Here is a 26312-nt window from a genome sequence, read left to right on the forward strand (position 1 = left end):
AATACTGGACTTCCTTGGACTTTATTAAACTTTTAGAGAACTTTAAAGCATATAACCTGCTTCATGTTATTAATGTTTGGAGAATAAAATAAGTAACTTGCAAACAGACAAACGTGAGATTATAAAGCAATAATTATATTTGTGAAACACAGCAGAACAAGACGATTTAGAACTACTGAATTTTTGTGGACTTTGCTACCTTTGTAGGGGACTCTAAAGCATATGCCCTACATTATGTCTTTAAGCTTCGAAGAACTACTTTGGAGAGGGAGGGAGAAAGTTAACTGTAAGAAAACAAATTTCTTTTTTTTCTTAATGGTAATACTTAAATGCTGCATGATTTTCTTAGCAAGCTACAAAATAAAGCTTTTTCAGTTCTTTTTTTAATGCAATGGGGATATTAATATTAATATAAACAGGTGCTTTTGTTTGTTCTTTTTCTCCCTTCTTCTCTCTTTTTTTCATGTACAAATTTAAGAAATGTAGGCACTATAATGTGGGGAAAAAAGGGGAGAGAAGAGGGGACTAGCTGAGAAAGCATGGCAAAAGAAAATTAGTACGCTTTTTCTTATGCTTACATAGGGAAATGATTGGATTAACTCTGGGATTTATCCAGCAACAAGTTTATTACAAAACATATAAATGCAAAAGAATATTGAATAGTATAAGGCTTTTCTTCTGGTAAACAAGGTGTCCTTAGAAGCTTGCGTCTAGTTTGCATGTCACCAGAAGACAATCTGATAAAGAGAAATGGCTTGGAGAAAATGTTTACTGAAATCATTAAAGTGTTTCCTTAGCTGGGAGGGCTATAAAAAGTCAAAATCAGATAGCATTTACTAAATGCACGGCTACATCATGCGTCTTAGCATGAATGACCTTTCTTTTTGAGCGTCTCTAGCCTGTGGGTGTGGCTATAATTTTTGAACATTTGTTCTTATTATGTGCATAGTTTTGTGTGTTATTATTAAGTTATTAGTTTTAGGAGGGTATTGGGTGGGTGTATTTTTGTATGAGGGTTTTCAATAAAACAAAAAATTCTGCAAGATATGACATAGGCTCAAACTGAGATGACAAGAAACAACTGCATAAAAGATTAACCCACCAACTGATGTATACATTGAATACAAAAGCTGGAACCATACATTCAGCAAAAAAGCTGTTATATGTAAATAGTGGGAAGAATACTCCTTCAAGAACATGACTCTTTCTATAATGTGTTTAAAAGTTAATGGTCTCACAGATAAATACACAAAAAATAGTGAATTATATTAAAAATGTAGAGTGCAAGCAGCTATGCTCCAAGAGACATACTTGGAAAGAGTTGAACATGTGAATTTGATAAAGAAAGGTTTTCAGGATGGTTATTCAGCAAAATATCTGGGGCAAAGAAAGAGAGGAGTACTTATATTAATTACAAGAGGAGCTCCAATAGTAATAGAAGAAAACATAAAAGATAATAATGGAAGATTTATAGAATTAAGGGTCTACTGGCAAGGGAGAAGGATTACACTGGCATGTATTTATATTTCACCGAAACCTGCTATAATGGAGATTAAGAAAATTCTGGGAGAAGTAATCAGGTTTCAGCAAGGAATAGTACTTATGGGTGGGGACTGAAATTTGATTTGCAACAGTGAAGATGTGTCTGGGGGCCCCAGAAGGGAAACTAGAACAAGGAGAGTAGATTTTCTAAGGAAATTTATGAAAACATTTGGTATATGGATGATGTGAATTCAGTACTACGGAGTTCAGAGTACATTTACATATTCTTCAAGATACAAAAATTGGAGTAAGCTAGACAGAATATATATTTCACAGGAACATGTGCATTTAATTGAAGGTCTTGATACGCACCCAATAACTTTTTCAGATCATGTGCCAATAACTAAAATAAAATTTCAGGGTAATGACATAAAAATGAGACACTCGTACTTTCCCACCTATCTGTTGAAAAGAAAGTAATTTTAGAAATAGGCACTGGAAATTATTCAGGAGCTATTAGAGAAGATAGAAATTTCTTCTGAAAATATAGTTAGGGAGTGGGATAAAATTAAAGTGGATTTTTAAAAAAGGTGGAAATAAAAGAAAGGGAGATATGGTTAAAAAGTAACAAGAATTACTTAGAGGGACTGACAAGTGTTAAAGTACTACAAAATAGGGGGAATCTCACAGAACAAGAAGAGGAGCAACTGCAGAATGTTAAAACAGAAAATAAGGGATTACTTCGATAATATGCATGAGTTAGAAAGACTGCAGTTAAGCAACTGTTTTTTGATAATAACCCTAGAGCACAAAAAAATTTAGGACAATGACTCAGGTAACAGAAAATATAAAGGGCTGTCATCAAGCTTAGGGAGCCTATAACAAAGAATATAACAATGGATCCTGTAAAAGTATTGGAAATACTTTGAAAATTCTATGAAAGTCTATAAAGCAGAGAATTATGGAAATCAAGAAAAAGGTACAAATGGAAATGTTTATGGAAGAACTAAATATACCCATGCTAGAGGGAGAGGAGGCTCAATTACTAACAGGTTAGTAGGAGATGAGATAAAAATGGTGATGTATAACCAATCTACATGAAAGTCCCCAGGAATAGATGGTATTCATGTGGAAGTTTGGAAGCTAGGAGGGATAAAAAAGCTAATAAAGACCTGGAAGGATTTGTTTAACAGTATTTTAAGAGGAGCAGAAGTACCAACATCCTGGAAGAAATCGGTAGTAGCTGTAATACCTAAAGAGGGTAAAAATCCATCAGATCCAGCTTCATAGAGGCCCATTTCAATACTAAATCATGATTATAAAATGTTAATGTCTATAATGACAAAAAAAAAATGGCAAAAGTGATGCCAAAATTGATAGATATGGATCAATGTGGTTTTGTGGAGGGGAGGCAAACATTTGGCAACATTAATAAAACTGTAATGATCCAGGGGGGAGCAGAATGTAAGAAAATATCACCGTTGTTGGTAAGTCTTGATGCAGAGAAAGTATCTAACAGACTGAGCTGTGACTTTCTGAGCAGCGCAATGGAAGCATTTGTATTCCGTGAAAAAATTATAAGGTTGATTAGGAGAATATTTGAGAGATGACAGGTAAAAATTTAAATGGGTGGGGGTCTTCACTAACAATCTCTGCTTGAGAAGAGGAACTAGGCAGGGGTGTCCCTCTCTCTCTCCTTTGTTGTTTGCATTATATTTAGAACCAATGGCAAAGAAAATAAGGGACACAGCCATTCAAGGATATAATTGGTATGGTAGTCAAGAGAAGCTGGCTCTATTTGCAGATGACATTATTTTATACCTGACAAAACCAGAAAGGGACATTACAGTACTGTGGAACATACTGAGACAGTTTCAAACCTCTTTGGGATACAAAATTAAAGAAGCTAAAACAAAAGCAATACTGGTAAATTTCGTATCCACATACAAATTGGTTCAGCAATATCCATACTTACGGGGATATGATAAAATTAAGTATTTAGAAGAATGGATTAAAATTGATACAGACGTGGCAGCTAAGAATATGTAGGAAGAGACCAAACAAAAGCTAATAAAAAAATTGAGAAAATGGAAGCTCTGTTATATGGATATTGATAGTAAGATACAAGCAGTTAAAATGTTTTTAGTCCCTTTAGTCTTATATACAGGTAAGGCACATTTTTATTAACCAGAGGAGAAGTTGTGGGTAGTAATTAATAAAGAGCTGAAAGATTTTATCTCAGAGAGGAAGACAGCAAGAGTCAAGTGGGATAAGCTTATTCTTCCAATAGAACAGGACGGATTGGGGTTACCCGATTTGAAGGGGTATTTCAGAGCAACACAGTTAAGACTCCTATACATAGCATAAGCAGAAAACTATAACTCAAAATGGAAAGAGATGATGAAGAAACGGGGGAGTTCAAGTAACAGGGAATAAGAAAGTACAGTTTTGTACCTACCATAAATGTAGATGTTGAGTGTTCACCCTGCTGCAGTCATCACACTTAGGTTATCCTGCCGTCAGGCGGTCCCGCAGTCGGCCTGAGTTCCAAAGTCTTGTTCCGGCGTCGGTTGCTGTTGCTTCTTCCCTGACGTCAGTGTGCCAGGGGTATATAAGAGGCATCCAACGCCATTTTCTTCAGTTTTTCTTGCCCCAGATGTCAGGTGCCCCCAATAGGTAGGCAATATATATATATATATATATATATATATATATATATATATATATATATATATATATAAATAAAACAATACCTTCAGGCACAAGCAAATACACCACAGAGGTTGTATAGCATAGAGTGGTATAGATAAGTTCAGCTAGTTCAGAGGGGATGGAGGAAGGGTAACCTGGACTGCAGCAGGGTGAACACTCGAACATCTACATTTATGGTAGGCACAAAACTGTACTATGTTCGTCGTGTTACCCTGCTGCAGTCATCACAACTTGGGTTGAATCCCAAAGCTAAGGATAGGTGGTGGAGTTAAACAGGGTTAGAAGAAGCTAGTACGCCCTGCAGAACTGCAGTGGCAAAACCAGCTCTAGTCTTAGAATATAGAGGTAAGTGATAGTGTTTGGTGAAGGTGTGCACTGAACTCCAAGTTGCAGCTTCCAGAATATCCTGGTTGCCACTCCCCTGAGAAAGGTTGCTGATGTAGCTGTGGCCCTGGTGGAGTGGGACCTAATGTTAGCAGGTACCGGTTTCCCATGATGCGTGTAGCAGAAATGTATGCAATGCCCTATCCATTTAGAAATGGTCTGTTTTGAGATAGCTTTTCCTTGTGATCCTGCAGCATAGGCTACAAAGAGTTGGTCAGATTTTCTGAAAGTCTTAGTTTTATCCAAGTAGTAACATAATTGTCTGTGAATGTCCAAAGAGTGCAGGAATCTTTCTCCTTTGTTCTGGGGATTTGGGAAGAAGGTGGGCAAATGAATGGTTTGGTTTAGGGCCACACTGGATACCACCTTTGGCATAAAGGAAGGGTTAGTTCGGAGAGAGACTCTGTCTTGATGAAAAATGAGGAAAGGCTCCACTGCCATTAGTGCCTGTAGCTCTGAGACTCTTCTAGCTGAGGTTATTGCTAGTAGCAGGGCAGTTTTCCATGAAAGAAATTTTAAATCAGCTGAAAAAGCTGGTTCAAAGTGCAGCCGTGTAAGCTTTTCCAGAACAAAGTTGAGATCCCAAGTAGGTGTTGGTGCTCTCCTGGGTGGTCTTATGTTCTTGGCCCCTCTGAGGTACTGTCTTAGGAGTGGATGTGACAATAAAGGAGGATACGTGTTGTAATGAGCTGAAATTGCTGAGGCGTGGATCTTAATAGATGAAAAGGAAAGTCCTTTGTGCAACATCTCAGTTAAATATTGTAGAATCTGAGGAATGTTTGGATCAAGGGGATTTTGGCCTTTAGCCTGGTTCCAGGCGCAAAATCTTTTCCATTTGTCTGAATAGGTTTTCCTGGTGCTGGGCCTCCTGGCCTCCAGAATGACATCCGTAACAGCTTTGGATAGAGGTGTTGGCTGGTTGTTTAGGTAATTTGCCATGCAGCCAGGTTTAAAGTCTTGAGCTGGCTGTGTAGAATCTGATTGTCTCGCTGGGTGAGCAGGTGAGGAATTTGTGGTAAAATCCATGGTGGGCCATGGGCTATGTTCCTTAGAATTGGATACCAATGCTGGCGTGGCCAGTCTGGTGCAATGAGTATCATTTGTGGCCTCTCTAATCTGACTTTCAGCAGTACCTTTGCTAGAAGAGGCAGTGGAGGAAAGGCATACACTGTTAATGTTTTCCAACTGAATGAGAGGGCATCCACTTTCCAAGCTTGTGGATGGAATGTCCTTGTGCAAAATTTTTGAAGTTGGTAGTTTTGGGGGCTGGCAAACAGATCTATGTCTGGGCGTCCCCATTTTTAAGCTATCATTGCAAATACTTGTGGATCTAGTTTCCACTCATGTGGATCCATAGTGTTTCTGCTTAGGTCGTCTGCCAATGTGTTTTTCTTTCCTGGCAGGAATTGTGCTTGTAATTGAACCTGGTAAGACTGTGCTGTGTTCCACAAGGTCATTGCTTGCCTGCATAGAGGGTAGGAATGTGTGCCCCCTTGCTTGTTTATGTACCACATTACTATGGTATTGTCCATCTTTATTATTAGTTGTCCTGGGTGTAAGAGGTCCTTGAAAGCTGTTAGGGCATGCTGTACTGCTAGCATTTCTTTTTGCTTGATATGCAGATGCCTTTGATCTGTAGTCCATTTGCCCTGAATGCACTGTCCTGCCATGTGTGCTCCCCAGGCATAGTCCGATGCATCTGTTGTCATAATTTGCCTGGCTGTGGGTAAGGTGAAAGACTGACCCTTGTTGAGGTGACATGCCTGTGCCCATCATAGAAACTCCTGTTGAAGGCAGGGAATGAGTGGTATCATTGTTTCCAAGCTGTGGCTGTGCTGAGTCCATACGCTTTTCAGGTACCATTGTAATTTCCTCATATGCAGTTTTGCAAATGGTACTAGTAGTATGCAAGATGCCATGAATCCCAAGGCCTGCAGAATTTTTCTTGCAGGGAGTTGGGTCTTTGTTGCCATTATTTTGAAATATTTAGTCAGCTGTTGTTGCTTGTCTGGCGTGAGATAAGCCATCTGGGCCATTGTATTCAAGCTGGCACCCAGGAATATTATGTTTTGTGAGGGCACTAGTTTTGATTTCTTTTTGTTTACTGTGTACCCTAGGCAACTTAGAAGGTGTTTGACAAATGCCAGACGCTTTAAAAGAATGTCCTTGCTTTCTGCTTGAATAAGGCAGTCGTCCAGGTATGGGTATATTTGAATTCCTCTTTGTCTGCAGTATGCAATTACTGGTGCCAGGCATTTTGTGAAGACCCTGGGCGCAGTAGATAAGCCAAAGGGCAGTGCAGACAATTGATAATGCATTGAACCTGCAATGAAGTGGAGGTATCTTCTGCAAATTTGTCTGATAGGGACATGCAGGTATGCCTCCTTGAGGTCCAACATTACTAGCCAAGCATTCTTGCCCAGCATGGGAAGAAGCTGCTGTAGTGTTAAGCATCTTGAATTTTGGTACTTGCAGATAGGTGTTCAGAATTGAAAGATCCACAATGGGTCTCCATGCTTTGTCTTTTCTTGGGACTAGAAAGAGTCTTGAGTAAAATCCTTGTCCTTGCTCCTGTGTAGGTACCTGTTGAATGGCTCTCATGTCCATGAGAGCTGTAATTTGTTTTTGTGCCTCTGCCCATAGATTTGGTGGCAGGTTTGGCATTCCTTTTATCCTTGGCAAGGTATGAAAGTGGAATCTGTATCCCTGTGAGACAATGTTTAGGACCCATTTGTCTTTTGTGATGATGTGCCAGTTATCTGCAAAAAATGCTAATTTTCCTCCCAAGGGAGCTGCCAGGAGAGATTTGCTTGGTAGTTTGAGGACTGAGTCATTGTGTTTGTCTTCTACTAGCTTGGGGCCTGTCTTCTCCTCCTTTCTGGGTAGCAGTACCCCATTGGCAAGGTTTGCAAGGGCCTTGTGACTGGCCTCTGCCCCTAGGGCGTCTGTATTTGCCCCTCTGTGATCTGTCAGAAGCTGGAAAGGACCAGTTTTTTGTTGGCCAATTTCTGCTGAAATGAGGAGGTTGTACCTGTAAATAAAAACCTTGACCGTCTGCATAGACTTTGTCTTATCCTCCATTTTCTTTAAAACCTCTTCTGCTTTGACACCAAATAATACATCCTGCTGTAAAGGTGCATCCAAAAATTTTGCTTTAACATGATCAGGTAGGGTTTGCTCTGTTAACCAAGCATGTCTACGTATGACAGACCCAGTAACAGCTGCTCTACTGGAAGCTTCCAATGAATCAAATCCACATTGTAAAGTATGTTTGCCCACCTGTTCAGCTGCATGCAACAGATCCTGCATTTCCTTGAATTCAGACTGTTCAATATGTGTGCTCATTTTTTGTTTTAATTGAGACATTAGGAATTGCTGATATTTCAGCATGTGAAACGGACAATTTAATGCTCTCATAGCCAGAGTTGCTGTGGTGTATATTTTCTTTCCCCATCTATCTAGGGCTCTGGAATCCCTTTCAGAGGGCACAGGATTTTTAGCCATAGACGCTTTAGCTCCCTTGGGACCCTGGGAAATTGCTTCTGGGTCAGCCACATGGCTTTTATAAAGGAATTTGTGTGAGTCAGGCACTCTGTAGTATCTGTCTGGTTTGGCTGGAGCAGGAGGTAGAGAGTCTGGATTTAGACTAGACTTCAAGTAAACATCATCCACAATATCTAAAACTGGAGGGATAGCAAGTGGTCTGTGCTGGGGTAGTAAAAGGAACTCTTGGAGCCTTTTCTTAGAATCAGAGTAGTCCTGGCCTTCCCAGTGGAAATGTTCCCTCATGGTATGCAAAGTTTTCCCAAAGAAGAAGTCTTCAGGGGGAGATGCTGAGGGAATAGAGTCTTCAGCATCAGAGTCTTCATAAGGGGGAATAGGGTAATCCTGTTCCTCAGAAGAATCTGAGGAAATTGAAACCTGGTCAGAGGAAGCATAATCCTCCTCTTGTCTTGGTCTTTTATCTGGAGGGGGATGGGAACCCCTGATTAGGGTAATCAAATCTTCAGCCATCTTAAGCATCTGTTTCTTAGGCATGGGGCCTTGAACTGCAGACTGATGTACAGTCTTTTTTGGTTTTAAAGGAGTTTTAAGCTTATGTAGTCGGTCTGAAGACACCTTCTGCAACCAAAGGTGTTTCCATTGCACCGGGGTCTCCTTCTGCTCCGGTGTCGGAAGGGCCTAATAAGGATGGCTGCGTCGGCCTAGTACACTCCGCTTGAGAATCTGCAGCTGTCTGGGGTTCCAATTCTGCGGTTGTCAGGGGCTGCGTAGGCACCTCACTGAAAACTGGAGAACCGGCGACAGGCCCAGCAGAGGCCTCGGAGTCTAGCTTGTTCCTAGGCTGCCTGTCCTTATCCTTGCGTTTTTTATGCATGCCGGTCGTCGGCTGCTCTGACGGCATGATATAATTAAATTTCCTACCAAAGTAATGTCAAACGAAGTCAAAACGGCGTTTGATAGTTCGTTTATTAAACCTAGCACAAAACCGACAACCTGTGACGTCGTGGTCTGGGCCTAGGCAAGGAATAAAATAAGAATGGAAGTCCTTATGAGGTATTTGCTTCCCACAAGAAATGCAACTGTTAACTTTTTCTGACATCGGACTGAAGCAAGAAAAGGTTCCCCAATGGGGTACTTAGCTTTATTGAAGACTTCGGACTGAAATTCGAATCGAATATCTCAGGTGTCGGCCGACCGGCATTTGCGAACTGCTTCTGCTTTGGGCACCGCGCGGCAAGAAAGACTGGAGAAAATGGTGTCGGATGCCTCTAATATACCCCTGGCACACTGACGTCAGGGAAGAAGCGACAGCAACCAACGCCGGACCAAGACTTTGGAACTCAGGCCAACTGTGGGACCGCCTGACGGCAGGATAACCCAAGTGTGATGACTGCAGCAGGGTAACACGATTAACATCATGTTGATTGCTTAAAAATAGAAAAACAGAAATAAGAGGAAACTTGAGCTATGCTCTTTTTTTCTACTGAAAGGTGGACTGATAGTATGGTTTGTTAACTGTTTCACCACAATTTAAATGAAAATTACCCTTACTTTGTAACTGCCTCTTAATTAAGATGAAACCTTCCATTTTTAACTGAAGCCATTGCCCCAATTAAAAGACAATTTGATAAAATTAGGGAGAATTCATACCTCTAGAAAAGTAACACAGCTCAGGCAATCAACAATTACAGGAGTTAGAACAGTAAATGTTTTTTCAACACTGCATATTTACATATGGATAATATATCATTTCTCCCTGTGGTTGATACCATATACATGTATAAAAAATATTTGTGGACAGTATATGCTCTATAGTGCACAAAAAATTAATGTTTTAAAAAATAAGGTAATACTAATTTGTGTTAAAAAACAAGCTAATAGGGCTTACTCTCTGCATCTGGAATGGAGTGTAAAAATCTTCTGTGGATCTTTTGTAAATAATAAATCCACCACTGTATAATACAATACAATAAATGAAAATAAAATAAAATAATAGTAAAATAAAATAAGGGTGCTTACATAATAATCACAACAACAACAACTAGTATTCACAGTTTAGCAGCCCTGAGTTTCAATACCGGATTAACAGATATGACATCATTAAGACCATGGATCCATAGCCAGTTAAAAATGCATGGCTCTTTATTGTGGAATAGGAACCTTCTTTATGGCAGCTGCCACCACGATGTTGCCTACCACTACAGAACTAGCCAAAACAGTCCAGTCTTTCAGGTGAGCAGAGAATTCTGTCTGGCATATTCAGAATGACAACTACCACATCTGGGCTCATCCTGACAACTGCACCACCAGCTTAAGCACTCTGTCAGCTGGAGGGTCCATCAAAAATGACTTTAGAAACTGAAATGCCCCAGTCAAATGAAGACAAGGAATCTGGGGTTCATTCTGCCTTGAAATCCACACAACGAATGCTGAGAACAAAACTTTATAAGACGCAAAGCTTTCAGGTATAACCCTTTTTCAATACTGAATACAAGCATATAATAAGCAACTGCTTTTATACAAGCCAAGACGTCATGTGACTGCAGCCAAAATCACATGACATATTTAAAAATACAAAAAGTTTCAAAAAAAATAATTTAAAAAAAAAAAAATATATATATATATATATATATATATATATGTATATGCATCTTTCTCCCAAATATATGAATACAGTAGTACATAAAAAATATATATATATACAAATACATATAATGCATATAAAATATGACAATAAATCAGTCAAGTTGGTAATAGAATAAAACAAAATAAAATATTCATTTCAAATTGCGTTGCAAACCAACGAGGATAGGTTTAATACTGACAGTGCTATTAATGCCAGGGGGGCTGTCAGCTCCTAGGCGAACTATCCATTGATACTCTTTAGTCTCAAGATAGTTGTTAATATCACCACACCTACTCGAGGGAACAACTAGATCTATGACCCTAAATCTGAATGCCTGTTGGATCCTCCTATGAGACCCATTGTCTCTGGCAATGGATGGGTCAACCGAACCTGTTTCGGTGTACCTCCAGAAACAACTTTTTCCTTTTTAGATAAGTGCAATTTTGTTATATAGGATACTGGTGATTTTCTTTCTAAACTATCAACTTGGTACTATAGTGAGCTACAGAATTTAGATGATTTTTTATTTGTCACCTTAGATATTGTTTCACTGTTCACTGTCATCCCTAATTTATATGGTGTAGAGTCTATAACAAAATTTCTAACAGCTGAACAATCTTTAACCTGTGACTCCATTCAAAATATATGTCAACTACTGGATTTGGTGCTTAGTCACAATGTATTTATCTTTAATCAGCAACCATATCTACAGGTCAACGGGGTTGCCATGGGCACCCCCGTGGCCAATACATATGCAAATCTAGTATTATATCAGTGGGAACTGGATAATATGCATGATGGTGTTAACTTTTTGGATACACGTGTTGTGTTCTATCAACGTTTCGTTGATGACTGTTTTTTAATTTGGAATGGTTCTAGATATAGTTTGGAACAGTATCTTTTAAATATGAATAATACCACAGCCTTTTTAAGATTTAAATCAACTATTACTAGCAAAGAGGCTTCTTTCCTTGATGTTAGTATTTTTCTAAAAAATGGAATTCTCAATACAACTGTTTTCAAGAAAGAGACACATGTAGGCAGATATGTACATGCAGAAAGTATGCATGCCCCGCATGTTTTTCGGGGTGTGGTTAAATCCCAACTTATTAGAGTGAGCAGACTCAATACGGATGATGCTACTTTTAGTTTACAGCTAAATGAAACATGTAAAGATTTTCTTGATTGTGGTTATGCTGTTACCATTTTGGATGAACTAAAAAATTATGTCTCTGATAATAGACATTCATTATATGCTCCTTACTTTAGAAATCCAGAACTTATAAATCTTGACATTACAACTAATATAACCTCTAATACTGATATACATCAGAGGTTTAGATATGTCACTGGTTTTGGTAGTAAGGTTACTCTTGTTAAACATACAATTTATAAGTATTGGCCTATTTTAATGGCATCGCCTGAACTCATGAAATTGTTAGGTGATAAACCATTTTTTAGTTTCAGAAATATGAGAAGTCTCAAAAGTATGTTATGTTACAAGGATTTTCGTCCTCCCTCTAAATTATCTTTTGACAGACCTTTGTGTTCTGGATCCCATTTTGGTACCTATCAATGCTATCACTGCTCCTGTTGTTCTGACTTGGTCAATGGTTTGGAATCTGTTACATATGTACATTCGAAAACACATTATACATATAAATTCTATATAAAAGCCACCTGTACTTCTACCAACGTGGTATACATGGCATCATGTATTGCATGCCCTGCATACTACGTTGGTAAGACTACACGCAGACTTAAAGATAGAATTATTGAACACAAGTCAGAAATAAGGAGGCAGTGTGCTCAGAATGCTCTATTTAAACACATTGAGTCTTATGGTGACCTACATACATTCAGATTTAGGGTCATAGATCTAGTTGTTCCCTCGAGTAGGTGTGGTGATATTAACAACTATCTTGAGACTAAAGAGTATCAATGGATAGTTCGCCTAGGAGCTGACAGCCCCCCCTGGCATTAATAGCACTGTCAGTATTAAACCTATCCTCGTTGGTTTGCAACGCAATTTGAAATGAATATTTTATTTTGTTTTATTCTATTACCAACTTGACTGATTTATTGTCATATTTTATATGCATTATATGTATTTGTATATATATATATTTTTTTTTTATGTACTACTGTATTCATATATTTGGGAGAGAGATGCATATACATATATATATATATATATATATATATATATTTTTTTTTTTTAAAAATTATTATTTTTTTTGAAACTTTTTGTATTTTTAAATATGTCATATGATTTTGGCTGCAGTCACATGACGTCTTGGCTTGTATAAAAGCAGTTGCTTATTATATGCTTGTATTCAGTATTGAAAAAGGGTTATACCCGAAAGCTTTGCGTCTTATAAAGTTTTGTTCTCAGCATTCCTTGTGTGGATTTTTTGGATTACTTGCAGTTCTACCTTCGTTCATTCTGCCTTGACCAATATCATCTCAGGAAACTCCCTGAAAGTGGAGTAACTGGAGGGGGTGATGGTAATGTGGCTTCTTCATCCTCATCTAGGTTTTTGATATTCATGAACCAGGGTGGTACATGGTGCTTCTTATTACATTTGGCCTTCTTGGGCACTCTCAAAGGAAAAGACACTAAAGTGGATGAAGAAACTGTATGCCCAGACATGCTTATCACAACTGCAGCTTGTACCCCAAGTCACAGGTACCACAGCAGCAGCAGGATGCAATGTCATTGAGGCAATGAAAAAGATTTATGCCACTGGGGGGTGCATGCAGGAAAGTCTGCATATTCACAGTTAGAGCCAGCATCTAATCCTGTTGAATCAAAGGACCCAATGGTAAAAAGTCAGAGGCCAGAGAAGCCTTGACCATGAATGTCAAAACCTTAAATGATGATGATGACGTTGAGATCAGGGGTCAAAAGGTCGACTGTCAAAAGTTAGACCCTGAGGATTTAATGGTAAGCCCTGACAGGGTCAGAACCATCCTCAACACAGAATAATTGATCCTCCAAAATGGCACAGAAGGGTCCCCTGGAATCAAGGTACTTTATGTTAACAAGCCTGATGCTACCATCACTGTATTTGTTAAGATTAACAAGGCCAAAGGCAGGTGCACCAGAAATTAAGACTGCAGGTGACAGGCAGTTAAAATCTAACAATCAAAATGGCTATAACATGGCCAAAAGTAAGACAGATTTTTCCCAAAAAAAAAATAAAGATAAACTACAGAAGCAGGAGAAAAATGTACTGTACTCTATGAAATCTTAAATAACCCAAGTCTGGTAAAAAACCTGAACAGGAATTGTACAAAAAATTAATATAGACTTCCAAAATGGATGCACACTGATCAACAGCTTAAACTCAGCTCTCCCAGTATGAAAACAGAAAATGAGAAAAAGGAGTGCCAGTGAAACTGTTTTTCTTTTTTTTTTTCTGGTAAAATTCAGTTACTAGCTGGTAAGTACACTCCCTGGATGCTGACAAAGAAGAAATTGAGAATCTGAAAGAAAATCAACTAGAAAAGGTGAAGAGAAAACACAGTCTGGGAAGGATTTTGCAGTTGTTAAGCAGAAAGCAGTTCTAGCTTCAGCTTTGGCTCAAGAGATAGCTTCCAGTAATTTAGAAAAAATAATAAATCAAATGTACTAAGAGATGATTAAAATAAATGAAAAATTGAAGTAATTTATCACCACACAAGGTTGGAAAAATAGAAGAAGCTTTAACTAGCTATTCAGGTGAACTGATAAAACTAGAAAAATCAGAGGCTGAAATGAAGAAAAAGCTGGCCGAGTATGAGGCTTCTCAAGACCAGCTGTTTCAAAAAATAGTACAGTTATAAGACAGAGTGCACAGATAAAGCCTGAGATTTTCTGCTGTACCAGAGAAACTGGAAGGAACAGCCTGTATTAAAAACACAAATAAGCAACTGGACTGAAGAGAGAACAGCAGGATTTGTTAACAGAAAGGGCACATCAAGTGTATGCTCTAAACCTAGCCATGAGAAAACAGCCAAAACCTATATTAGTAAAATGCAGCAGAAAGAGTTGATCCTGACAAAATTTTGGCAGAAGGGCAAAGTATTAAAAATTGGAAACAGCAGAGTGTTGAAAATTTACTGTACACCAGGTAGAAGAGTAGCAAATTTATCCCAGCAATCAGGGAATGTCAAGAAGCAGGTGTGAGATTCAAGCTGCTGTATCGAGTTGTCTTCAGGGTATTTTTTTTCCTGGAGGATTAAAGACATTTTTTGAATCAGAAAAGGCTAAGGTGGAAATTAAAAGATTAGCCAATAAAAAGTGAGCCAGCAAACAGAAGGGGACTCTGCTTCTCATTCTTCTGACAGAACAATTCATACAGAGTCTGGCAGTGAAACCTTTTCCAATGTCCCAAAGAAAAATGCTTCAGAGAAAGAAAAAGGCACGGGAATTGTCTTGAAGAAACAGGAGTACCTTGTATTTGACCCAGAGTCTAGTCGTGGGAGATCAAGATGATCAGGTTGAAGACCGGCAACACTGAAATTTGCTGAATACATGTGATAACTATAAAGCATCAACCACATTGGTGAAATATGGCACTGCAAGAAAACGTTGCAGGGAAAAGACTGGATTTGTGTTGACTTTGTTAAAGTTGTGGGTGGGCTGTAAAGAATATAACTCACATTCTATGTTTAATGTTTAGAAGGACACTAAAGGGAAAGGGAAAAAAGAAATGTTAAGTAAAAACAATTAGTATTTGTACAAAACATTTCATGATATAAACTTTGTGTTATGCTGTAAAGCAGTTTTGTACAGTGTGCAGCGAAGGGCATTTTAAATGTGTGTGGGTAGGTAGTCTTTACAGTGACTTTTCTGTGTTAAAGACATTAAAGTAAATAAGTACTTTTATTAGTTGTAGGACATATTAAATGTGTGTGGGCAGGTAGTCTTTACAGTGACTTTTCTGTGTTAAAGACATTAAAGTAAATAAGTACTTTTATTAGTTGTAGGACATATTAAATGTATGTGGGCAGGTAGTCTTTACAGTGACTTTTCTGTGTTAAAGACATTAAAGTAAATAAGTGATTTTATTAGTTGTAGGACATATAGAATTTACAGAATAAACAAAGAGAAGAAAGGCTGAAAAGAAGCAAGTTTAATTTAATATAATGCTGTGATTGGGGCTGCTAGGATGGGGTGGGTGTAAATCTCTCCTGATTATATTATATGTAGAACTAAGATGATCATTTCCTTTTGTTTTACAAAGGTGGAAGTCTAACAACGGCTTTGTCTTAAGCTATGAACATTTTTTGTAAGCAGATAAGCTTGAAAAATAAGACCAAATGATGAAAGCCATGAAAAATGCTAATTTTCTTCATCTTATTTATTTTTTTATTTACTTGACATTTGTTTACTGGGAAAGTCTGACTGGGCCAGAAAGTGCCCATTTTCAGCAAAGGCCTAGGGAGAAAAGCTCCACAATCACAATATTTCAAAAATCAAGTACAGATATTTTCAACCACTAAGTATCATGTTACATTACAAAACAGCAAATACAAATATTTGAAATCACAAAGTATCACATTACACTACAAAGCATAATAGTGAAAAAAATGCTGTAACAAGAAAAACATAGAACATGTTTCATAGTACAGTGCAATGAAAAACAATAACATGAGTTGAAGATAATATGTGAAGAAAATTTGAAGTCATATTATTTGTTACATAGATTAGCATGTAATAAATGAAACCTGAGACAATTCTGACAAGATATTTAAAGATATATCAGAGATTACATGATTACAGACAGCGAGGTGAAACTGAGTGATGTCTTCGTATGGGACAGGTGTTCATATTACAGTTACAGAAGGAAGAAGGATGGAGAGAAGGAGATTATAAGAGTGCAGGGTAAGGTGTCTTCAGGTGAGAAGGCAGGAAAGAGGTACCGGAAAGGTCAGAAGAGATGAATTAAATTAGGTAAGGTAGTGGGAAAAATGAAAAAATGTGGAGTAGGAGGCTGGATAGCCTTGTGAAGTGTGATCCAAGTTGAAGGGGTGAATGAAGTACAATGAGTAAGCTCAGCCAGGATTGGCACAGAAGCAGCTCCAAGATTTTGTTTGGTATTCTTTTAGGGAGCATTTAAAGGTGTGTAGATTAGAAATAGTTCTGGTGGTTAGAAGTAAGGAATTCCATTTATTTGCTGCTGAGTATGAGTATAGGCTTTGTCCATGATATTTATTTGGTTTATTTATGGTGAGACGTTCATTGTCTTCTGATCTAAGAATTCTTTTTGGAAAATACATATTGATGAAAAGGGTAAGAGCTGGGCAGGCTAATGGTTTGTGTATGATTTTAAATACTGTTATAAGCTCAATGTAGGAGAGGTGGAGGGGGAGTTCCAGCCAGCTAAGGATATGCATAGCTTTACACTGATAAATAAAGGAAGATGAATTAATAGCAAACTGGGCAATTTTCTTGTAGCAGCTTTCAAGTTTGTTTTTTATGCAGGATTGTAAATTAATTAGAAATGGTGCTCCACAGAATTGGGAGGGCAGAAGACAGATTTTGGCTAGAGTAATTTTTGAGGGTGTGCTCAGAAAATTTTCGTTTATGTATAGCATGTCTAGTTTTTGACGAGTTTTCTTGATACTGCTTTGGTTGTGGAGGTCAAATTTAAGATCATAATCTATTATGACTCCTGATAGTTTGGTATACTGGAATAACTCGATTTCATTGCCATTTGCCAAAAAGATTTTAAACGATGCTTTGTTACGGGTGTGAGGGTTGGGGTAAAGAGGAGTAGTTTGTTTTTTTGGGGTTGAGTAGGAGTTGTGCCATTGTAAGCTTGGTTTCAATAGAGACGACAGCTTATTGGGTGACTTCCTGGAGGTGAATTAAGGTGTTTGAATAGCAAATGATGGTAGAGTCATATGCATACTGAATCAAGGTGCCTTCACAAGAAGATGATTGTAGCTTATTGATAAGAATATTGAACAAGAGAGGGCAAGGATGGATCACTGAGAGACTCCTGTGGAAGTGGGAAGATATGCGGAGATGGACCCTTGCCATTTTACAGCTTGTTACCTGTTGGCAAGTTAGCGAGAGAATCAGTGAACAGATGGAGATGCTAGACCCAGAGTGGAAAGTTGACTGAGGAGTTTATTGTGACCACATCAAAGGTTTTTGATAGATCTAGAAATACTGTAGATACAAGTTTATTAGAGTTGTGAACTTTACTGACAGTGTCTGCAAATGATAGCAATGCAGTAGAGATGCTGTGATCTCGCCAAAATCCATGTTGCGTATTGGTGATTAGCTTATTTTGTAAGAGATAGTGGAGAATTTATTGATGAATGCATCTTTCAAGGATTTTAGAGACAGGAGACACAATGGCTATGGGACAGAAAATTCTAATGTCAGTGGATTTACCTCCTTTATGTAATGGGTGTCATTTTCCATAAGTTAGGGACACAGGATTCTGTTACTGATCTATTAATAAGAACGCTGATTGGGTATGCTAGTGCATCTGCAGCTAGATTAGGGTATTCCGGGGGAAAGTTGTTGGCTGAAGAGGAACAAGGTTTTAGTGTATGTAAAAGCTTTTTTATGAAAGTTATACAAACTGGTTGAAAGGTAAAGTGGGTAGAGTTGTCTGCATGTGCATTGGAGAGGTTGCAGACAGTCGAGTTTCATGAAGAACGTGTAGTAGGGTCTAAGGTACGGGAAGTTGGTTGTGTGGAAGAGGGTGTATTATGCGAGTCTGAGGTTATGTTGGCTATGTATTCTATGAAGTATGTACTGAAGTAGGTGGGTTTATATTATTTACTCGAAGGTACAGAATGTCGACAACCTTTTCATCGACACATGTGTCAAAAGTCCACTTCAACGAACGGCCACACCATCGATTTCTTTCCAAGGGAAAGAAGTTGGTTGGCCGTTGTTTTAAATCTGCCCTTTTCCCCACTGTAGTGTGATCTCGGAGTTAGTGTATTTAGTTAGGGGGGTGTGGGTGTTGAAGTCCCCCCCCCAATTCATAGTGTTTGTTATACTGTCTCGTGCATAGTTGGCCTACCGATTTCTTGCCCTTGGAAAGAAATAGATTATGTGGCCATTCGCTGAAGTGGACATTCGACACATATGTGTCGATGAAAAGGTTGCCGACATTCTGTACCTTTGATTTTACAATATAGACCCGAAATAGGTAGCTGTTTGAAGAGGGGGAATATCTGGTAAGGACTGGAATTCTTTTTTTGTTCCTGGGCTGATGAGTGAGGATATGGAGGACCAGAATTTTTTAGGGTTGTTTTTATGGCCATCTTGTAGCAGAGTAAAATAAGACTTTTTATCTCTATTAACTTGTATTTTGACTTGGTTTTATAGCTGTCTGAATAGTTGCCAGTTTTTGCCATTTTATTCTTTTGCCAGTTAATCCATGCTTTGTCTCTGCCTTTCATGAGGAGTTTGCATTGGTTGGTGAGCCATGGGGTATGGTCATTTTTAATTCTTTTTGTACACTGTGGGGCTAAGGTGTTAAGAATATTTAGAAATGATGCACTGAAGTATTCAACTGCATTTAAGGATGAACCAGTTAAGTGCCTTCAGAGATTCAATAAAAGACTCCTTGGAGAATATGGAGAGATAAAGGGTAGTTTTGAGCTTATGTTCCTTTGTTAGTTGTATAATACTTCCATGGGTATAAGCTAGCAGGTGATTACTTAGCGTATCAGGGAGGGTAACTGAGGAGGTAATATTAGTTGGGTTGGTAACCAGAATCCAATCCAGGACAGATTGGTGGAAATTATGTTTGCCATATATGGGAATCCAAAGAGGATTATGCTGTTGATTGCTAAATTTGTGGATAAAGACTGACAGTCAATGTTTACATCACCCAGGAGGATTATTTCATTTGTGACTGCATCTGCTATCCAGGATAGAATGTTTTCAAATATTGGAATTTTCTGTCTTGTGGGGATATACAGCACAACAAGGCATATGCTCTTGGCTCTATTAAGATTTAGGAATGAGATTAGAATTTCTGCTTTTCCAAAAGTTGCTATTTTGCCTGTATAGGGAGTTACTGTGAGCATATTTGGAAAGATTATAGCTATTCCACCTGCTTTTTATGCTTTCTATCACTCCTAATATTATTATAACTAAGGGGTAGTATTTCAGCATCTTTTACTTCAGGTTTTAGCCATGTCTCAGTTGTGGCTAGGATGTCTGGGTGTTGGGTCATTCAGGCATGAAAATCTATGACTTTGTTTCATATGCTTCTAATGTTTAGAGTAACTAGTATTTTTACACTTTTAGGGTGTATTTTATGGTTTGGGGTTTGACTGAGACCTGGGTTGGGGTGGATGTCACCAACACTAATGTATGGTGGAGAAAGAAGATTTGTTTATTATGGCATTTTAGCAGAGATGAGTAGAATTACCTTAAAATTGGGACTGACATTTTTAAGTATTTTGGGGTACAACAATGAAATGGAGTTATGGGAAATAAGCTTGAAGAGATTTTAATCAGTTAATGGGAAGAAGGTTTATAGGTGAGGATGAAGTAATGGTTGAGGTGTACTTATTTAATACTACTACTAGTGGTGGTGATGTTAGGAACGAGAGGAAGAGGATGAATAAGGTGATACAGGTAGGAAATAGCATGGCTGGTGTAAACATCTTGCAATACAGTTAGGTGAGGTAATGAGCAGTGATAACAGTGTGGAGAAAAGGTAGGTTTTGATGGGAAGGGAGGGAGCAGAGTGTGATATGAGAAGGGATTTAGAACAGATGTGGGTGGAGATGGTATAAAGAGAACAGTTTGTGATTGGACAGAGAGTTAGGTACAGGATAGGAGGGTGAGTAGAGGAGGTGGAGTAAGTGAGGTATAAGTGTAGGTGTAGTTGGGGTGGGTGGGACTGATGTAGGGTATGGAAGCAGAGTGAAGCCCAAGTGTAGTGAAGGCTGAACGGAGCAGGTTGACCCAAGGTGGAGTAAGCACCAGGAAAACTATCAGTAAAACTGCAGCAAAACAGGAGGTATGACAAATCCTAATAATTTTAACGACAGCAACACAAGCTGGTAAACTGCTGTTAAAATACACCTACATTAACTTGAAAAAAGGCAGCATTGCAGCGACTTTGGCTTGTACAGTAGCTGGAGAAACAACTGAGATGAGGGGAGGACCAATCAAGCATTTCAGTGGAATGCAGTTACTCCCTCTCCCACAGATGGTAAACAATCAGTGAGACAGAATGTTTTTAGATACGACAAGGTTGCTGAACTCTAAATACTTGACATGTCACAGAATTTAAATTTTGAGGCTATGGGCTTTTTTATTGCCTTTCAAGGGATTTTGTACACTGCTACAGTAAAATATGCTAAAATGTTAATTTAGCTTCACCTTCAGGTGTAAAAGGCCTGCAGGTGAGGTGGGGTGGGGGTGTCCCTCCAGCAGATTCAACAATGCATCTCCTGTGCTACCAGGTCATAAAATGTAATTATATTCCATTTCAAAGTCACTGACTTAAACTGTGAAAATAAAGCAGACATTAAAAAGTTAAGAGATGTATACTGAAATCATGCATATTAGTAGCTATTCTGTCTCTGGGTTGAAATAATTAAGCCCTTGCCCTTTACATGTAGCAGAAATGGTTTGACTGCTTTTGCTATGGAAAAGTCAACACCTAGAATAAGCTGATGTAATGATTTCTACAAAAGGAAATTATATAATGGTTTGTGTGGAGCAAAACTGTGAAATTGGTTTGTATAAACAGTTGCAACTAGTTTTTGCTCTGTCTTGTCTTTATTTGGAAGCTACAGATGTGACCACTTCCCTGTAAGTTTGCTGTCTACAATTTGTCTGTTGTCTTCTAGGAACTTACAAAAGCAGGGGATCAGTAATCTTTAAGCTGCAGGCAGTTGTATGTGGTTAGCTTAGGTGGAGGTTTTTCTTTAATTATTCTTGCGTGTTCAACTAAGTGAAATTTTATTCTTCCACATGTACTTTCCCACGCCCTTGAATATTTAAACTGCACTGTTTGACTTACTGTTTAAGTAAAGTTCAATTATTCACATTTAAGCTCTTCTTATATATGTATTATTGTTATATATTACATGGCAGGTGGTCTATCATTGTAGGGTAACAAACTGTGGTGGTTCTCATCTCCCGTTAACTAGATCATCTCCACTTAGCTAGATCATATGGGCCTACTTCCTGGAAGTCTCTGGTAATCCAGGTGGTGGCAATACTACTGTGCTAGGAAGAAAGGTGTGGGGGAAATTGGAAAATTCTACCAGTCTTCCTTGGGAACTGTGTGCATCACTGTATGTGAAAATAATAACTTGTGTGAAAGGCCACAACTGACCCTGGGAACTACCGACCAATAAGCCTGACCAGTCTGATCTGTAAGGTTATGGAGCGAATCATTATGGAACTCCTAAATGGAGAGATTGGGAACCTCCAGTCGCTGGACCCCACACAGTTCGGCTTCGTCAAGGGCAGATCATGCCTCCTGAACCTGGTGGATTTCTTTGAGACAGTTACTCAGGCTATAGATAAGGGAAAGGAGGTACACACGGCTTACCTTGACCTTGCTAAAGCATTTGACACCATTCCCCATTCGGGTATTATTGATAAGCTCACCAGCCTGGGCATAAACCCTTACGTCACAAGATGGATCCCAAACTGGCTCTCAGACAGATCCCATAAAGTAAGAGTAGCGGGATGTATGTCCGAATCCAGACCAGTAACGAGTGGTGTGCCTCAGGGCTCTGTCCTGGGGCCCCCTCCTGCTTGGCATATACTTCTCAGAAGTACAGGCAAGCACAGAAGGGCTGTGGCTGACTAAGTTTGCGGACAACTGCAAACTGGGTGCTATAATAGAGTCTCCGGCCAACATGGAGATCCTCCAGAAGGGCCTAAATGAGACTGATGCATGGTGTCAAAGCCATGGTCTCAAGCTAAATGCAAAATAATGCGTAGTAATCCCCTTTGGAAAAAACAGAGTACCCGCAAACTACAACATAGGAGGTAATCCCCTGAAATCTGAAGAAGAAATAAGGGATCTAGGGACCCAAGTAGATAGCCAGCTTTCCTTTGATAACCCATGTTGCCAAAGTGGTTAGAAAATCCTTCTATGTGACCCGTCTGATCATGAAAGGGTTCGCATCAAGATCTAAGGATGTAATGGTGCCCCTCTACTCTTCCCTCATCAGACCCATTATTGAGTACAATGAACCAATTGGAATGTACCTGGCTAGACATCTCCAGCAGCTGGAGAGACCACAGAGGTACCTAACCAAGAGAATTACTGGCCTCAAACAGTTGCCCTATGCAGCACGATTGAGAAAGCTAAGACTGTTCTCTGTTGCATACCGCTTTCTCAGAGGCGATCTCTGTCTAACGTACAGAGCCATGTCCAACCCAGAATTGTTGAACATGCTCCATCTTAGCAAAACCAAATCTACTCCAGCTACATGCTCTAGGGATATAAACCTCAACACAACAATGAATAGAACATGCTGGAAGGATAGATTCCCTTTGCAGAGACTTCCCTTACTATGGAACAGGGTCCCAATCTACGTAAGACAGAGCCCCTCACTATCACTCTTCAAGAGGTACCTTGATGAGTGGATGGGTAACAGAAAGTTCACACCAGGGATCACACCAACAGCACCACTAGATAGGGGCCAAGGGTACTAGCTGCTAGTAGAAGGGTCTAGGGAACTACTAAAGGGGCAGTGAATACCGCACAACGTGGCTGGGCTAATATATGCCTTTGGGCAGATAGCTCAGTACCAACCTATGGAACCTATGAACCTAATGGCAGTTACCGTGAGTAAGGGGCAGTGGAAAACACTGTGGTTCACAAAGAGAGAGTGATAAGAAAGGGACCTGGGGTGCTAGGTCACCCAGGTCCAAGACTCAGATCTGAAGTTGGCCTGTATGCTGTCAAATCTAGGAGTGTATATTAAAACCTCATACCTAGGACAGCAGTGCATATTCCCCTTATGCTCCTGGGGCCAAACTGCATTTTGTGAATTCATTATTGCATTAGACTAATGTGTGTGCTTTCTTTTATTTTAACCAATTAGATACCAATGGTGTAACTTGAAAGACCATCCATGTGCCAGCTAAGGCCCTTTCTTCATACTTGGTGACAGCTTGTTCTATTATCCCTCGCATTTTGGTCAGCAAGATAGGATTCAAACCAATCCATGCCACTTGTCATCACACATTTGGGTAGCATTGGTAGGATTCAAACTTCATCTGTGCCATTCTCCATCACAAAAAGATGCAAATATTTCTGAGCATGTGTGAAAGGCTCACCTCCTATCATCAGGAGAGTGAACTGAACTGGCATGCATTTTTCATTCCTGGCTAAATTTATTTGTGAACTTAACATACTGCTAGACAGGACAACAAGAATGAATTGTTTTAAGGTATCTGTAACTCATTTACCTACCAGTCACTTTTTTCAGATAGTGATACAGTACTTTTTATGAGGTAACATATCAACCAGTGGGATTTATGTTTTCAGACATTGTCTGCAAGCATTGCATAACTAACACTACAAGTCAGACCTTCAAACGTACAACATTCTAGGCAAAGGCAGCATTAAAAATAGATACTTAAGTAATTAAACATATTGCCTAAGAAGCACTTAGAAGTCTTAGACATCTAGGTGCCTGTTACAAAGAAAGTCATAATAGTTTTGAATGTTTACAAAAGTCCTAGCTTTAAAGTAATATTTTTAAATACTTTTGCAAACCACTATTCTGTAGTTAAGGACAGATGTGCTTGGTTCCCTCATGCTCACAATAAAGGTGGCAAGCAAAATCAGACTGTTGTACAATAACAGCCCTCAAGCCAATCATAAATTGTAGTACATTCCCATACCCTGAATAGCAGGTGGGAAACACCATCCAGGTCACCTTAGGGTCATTCACTGTGGTCCCTTTTTACATACCTGTAGGGCATGCATGCTATCTTTGCCTCTGCCCCTCTTATTTTTCCTCCTTACATCTCTCTCTTAGCCATGGTATACAGCAACAACATAAGACGTGTATGTATGCTTTGGTGTACATTTCTAAATCCACCTACTATAGTTAATTTGACTTTGGGTTTGTTTTGCACAATCACAGTCAATTTTTTGAATTAAAGAACTTAGCGGACTGTTGTGTACTCTGCAGTGTTTGTTTATATTAGGACACCACATCATACTTCACGCAGGTTTGGGCAGAATTGACTTGTTTGACATCCCGATGGAGTAGTCAGTTAAATGTTTTGCACATTTCTTGTTATTCTAATTCTATACTTTTTTTTAACATTAAAAAGCTTAAGGTTAAAGTATAAAAAAATTGAAAAGCTAATGTTAGACATTACAAACTTGATATTAATGAAAGACAGCCATACGCATTCAGCAAGGGGACTGCCTCCCCCTGCAGCCCCGCTATACACAGTTTTAAGTGCTTCGTAGTCCTTTTGAGATGTGCAGAGAGCGTAATCCCTTCAATGGACGTTGCTCTGTCTGTTTTTTATATCTGATTTGTTTAAAAACAACTGAAAAATAGGTTGGACAGTATAAACTTGACCCACGTCACAATGAGGGAGGCGCTAGAACCCTGGTGTGTCGTAATAAAAACAAAATCACCCTTTTTGCTTTAGGATAAACAGAATATGACAAAATGCTCAATGCATCACATCTGTAAGTCACTGGCTTCAGAGACAAACAGACTTTCTCTGTACCAGCAGCAATGCAGAAACACATTTGGTTCAGCCCAGGAAGGATAAATGTTAATAATTTTAAAGTCAATCTTCAGTGCATTCAATACATTCTATAAATGGAAACATATCATACTGGGGGTTATATTTTGGAAGATGCAAATTTTGTAAAAATGATTACAGTATAAGAATAGACCACATTACATGTCAACCACATACATTCAGCAAAGGGTCTATAACCCAAGTACTTACAGATTCATAGATATTCCAAGCCCACACATACCTTTTAATTGTCCAGATTTTTGCAGGCTGTCCAGATTTCAATGCCATATTTTTGGTCTGCTCCTCATAAAATATGTGGTTTTCTGACAAATCACTGAGAACTGAATTCACTAAATAATGACATATGTTTGAGTTTCAGACTTCATATCCTTCAGAAAAATGCATGCTAACAGAAATCCTGTTCCTCTAGTAGCTTTCTAAGTTTATAACAGCAACATTTAAAATCTCTCTCTATTTTTGGGACTTTGTCCCCCATCATTTTAGGTGTTGTCCAGATTTCTTGCACTAATAGGTTGAGAGGTACGGGCCCACCAAATCTCATGACTGTTCTCACCTTGCCAGTACTCTCCCTCAGGCCACACCTCCTTTGTCTCCAGGCCTTAACAGTCAGTTCTAGAGTAAATTTGCAGATACCAACTCAGGCATTTAGTTTATGTTTAAAGGAAGACAGAGAATCACACTGCTTAACATGCAGAAGTTTATTCCTGTGTTATGGAAGACACTGAGTTATAAGCCTGCTCTTCCATCATATTTTATTTCTCTGTTACTGAAAGTTTAGATCCCTGGTTCTAGTGTGGGTGGAAACATACAACTTTCAGAGAAACAGGAGGTCCAGGACAATTGGGGTCACTAATGGCA

The 26312-nt window shown here is 38.9% G+C and overlaps 1 protein-coding gene across 1 annotated transcript in view; it reads right to left on the minus strand.

Moving 5' to 3' along the window:
• The window catches only part of ATG2B (autophagy related 2B), a 1825281-nt gene that overhangs the window by 1722744 nt on the left and 76225 nt on the right, over positions 1 to 26312 (minus strand). The window lies entirely within an intron of this gene.

This window comes from Protopterus annectens, chromosome 6.part0, assembly GCF_019279795.1.
Source record: "Protopterus annectens isolate FY-2018-M chromosome 6.part0, PAN1.0, whole genome shotgun sequence".
NCBI classification, from domain to species: domain Eukaryota; kingdom Metazoa; phylum Chordata; order Ceratodontiformes; family Protopteridae; genus Protopterus; species Protopterus annectens.